The sequence below is a fragment of the Echinops telfairi genome, unplaced genomic scaffold (genome assembly GCF_000313985.2).
Source record: "Echinops telfairi isolate 266 unplaced genomic scaffold, ASM31398v2 ScPeMD7_7475;HRSCAF=8513, whole genome shotgun sequence".
Lineage (NCBI taxonomy): Eukaryota > Metazoa > Chordata > Mammalia > Afrosoricida > Tenrecidae > Echinops > Echinops telfairi.
The window spans coordinates 28,655,182-28,657,538 of NW_022111379.1; the positions used below are offsets into that span (position 1 = coordinate 28,655,182).

Here is a 2,357-nt window from a genome sequence, read left to right on the forward strand (position 1 = left end):
CTTCTGTTTTCAAAGGAACTTGTTTTAACAGGAAAAGTTAATGGTCCATGTTAAGTCTTCATTTCTGTCAAAAGTTGTGTGTGGAGGGGTTTTATAAAATAATCATCCTTTCCAAAGGATGAGTTTGTAACAATTTGAATACTTAATTCTCACATATACCTTAAGTCTTCTCCTTAAAATTTTTTAAAATCATATTGTTGGGGGCTCTTACAGCTCTTATAACAATCCACACATCAATTGTATCAAGCACATTTGTACATTCGTCGCCATGATTATTTACAAAACATTTTTTCTACTTGAGCCCTTGGTATCAACTCCTTTTTTTATACTCCTCCCCTACCCTCGTACCCGCGTGAACCCTTGATAATTTATAAGTTATTATTATTTTCTTATCTTACTCTATCTGCTGTCTCACTTCACCCATGTTTCTGTTGTTCATCCCCCTGGGGGATGGGGTGAAGGAGAGTTATATGTCATTGCGATTGGTTCCCATTTCTCCCCAAAGTCTTCTCTTCTAGAGTGAAATATTTAGAAGTTCAATGGCAACAAGAACAAAGATGGTGATAGCTGAGCTGTGGTCCAACAGGGAAAAGCCATCACAGAAGGCTTTCTTTCCCAGAGACAGAAAAGCAAAAAAGTGAGATAAAGCCATCTTTGGGTTCCCACACCCCTGAAAAGTCTGGGTTGGCTTGAAAGGCCTGAGAATTGAGTGTGCTTAGTTTGATCTCTCCATACAATCATGCGTGGGGATGCCGTATTTCAACACTTGAAATAAATAAATAAATGTTCAGGAGGCTGATTTCTTGGCCAAGGACTTCAGCTGGGGTAGTTCTCATGGGAAATCCATAGCAAGAGGTTTTTTAATTCTATCAAAATTGTGAAACACAGTGATTGAACTAAATTTTGATCTTGAAAATACAGCAAACGAAAAGCTTTTTAGAGAGTTCCCCTGCTGCCTTTCTAGGTATGGCTTATATTACTAAGACATGGGTTTTTCTGGATCTATCAATCCTTCCCATTCAATATCTACATTATTTTCTCTAAAGAAATCTGAATGAGTGGGAAGAGTTAAGATAGCGTCCAGGTCGAATCACCCACCCAGTGCTCTTGTTGTTAGATCAGAAAAGAACCACATGATAATAGAAGCAGAAAAAAAATCTTTCCATAGCATTCAACAACCATTCCTAATGATGACACTCAAGATAGGACTGGAAGCAAATGACCTCAATATCATTAAAGCATATATGAAAATCCATCATGCAGTGTCACAATCAATGGACAAAATTCCAAAATGTTCCAACTGAAAAAGGGAACCAGACAAAGATGCCCCTTGTACCCACGCTTATTCATCATTGTCCTGGAGGTCCTAACAAATAATATAAGACAACGGAAGGATATCAAAGGGGTCAGAAGATTCACAAAGGAGGAATAAACATGAGAAAATATTCCTGATCATTAGCCATCCATGAAATGTAAATCAAAACAACTATGAGATACCACCTAACACCTACAAGGATAGCCCAATTGAAAAAAACAGTAAGCAACAAATGTTGGACGGGGTGTGGTGAGATAGGAACTCTCAGTCACTGCTGACAGTCTTGTAGCTACATCAGCCACGGTGGAAAGTGATTTGGCGATACCTAAAACAAATGAATATTGAGTTACCCTATGACCCAATTCCACTACTGGGCATACACAGAAGAAATAAGAAATGGGATAAGCAATTCCAAGGAGACAGCAATGAGACCAGCAGTTCCGGGGTGGGAGTGGGGGCAGGAGTGATGACATCAGAGCGGAGGAGCAGTGGGGAGGAGAGCAATGAGCAAATAACACAGCGACAGGGGAATAGCAAGGGATCTAAAATTGACCGTGAGGAGGGGGTAGTGTTTTGATCAATTGAAAAATACCCAAGAGGAATTAGTGAGAGGTGAATGATGGGTACACATGATAGTGGGGCAGGAGAAAATAGAAAAGAAAAAGAGGAAGAAGAAAATAAAATTTACATATATAATTATATTAATATATATAATTATATTAATATATATTAATATAATTATATCGCTAAATATATGAAGATACACACATACAACAAGGTAGCAGATGGGCTTTTGGCCTCTACTTACATCTTACCTCAGTACAAAATGGTTTGTATATGGTACTCACCTTCCTGACAAGATCATTGAAGACAAAACGGTGCCATGAGCAAATATTGGTGATGAAAGCTGATGGTACCCGGCTATTAAAAAATATAGTGTCAGGGGGGGAAAAAGGAAAATGAGCTGATTCCGGGAACCCAAGAGGCAAGCGAATTTTGGGAATGATGAGGGCAACAAATGTATAGATGTGCTTTACACAAT

The 2,357-nt window shown here is 38.6% G+C and overlaps 1 protein-coding gene across 2 annotated transcripts in view; it reads left to right on the forward strand.

The window, feature by feature from the left end:
• The window catches only part of GABRG3 (gamma-aminobutyric acid type A receptor subunit gamma3), a 258,318-nt gene that overhangs the window by 148,867 nt on the left and 107,094 nt on the right, over positions 1 to 2,357 (forward strand). The window lies entirely within an intron of this gene.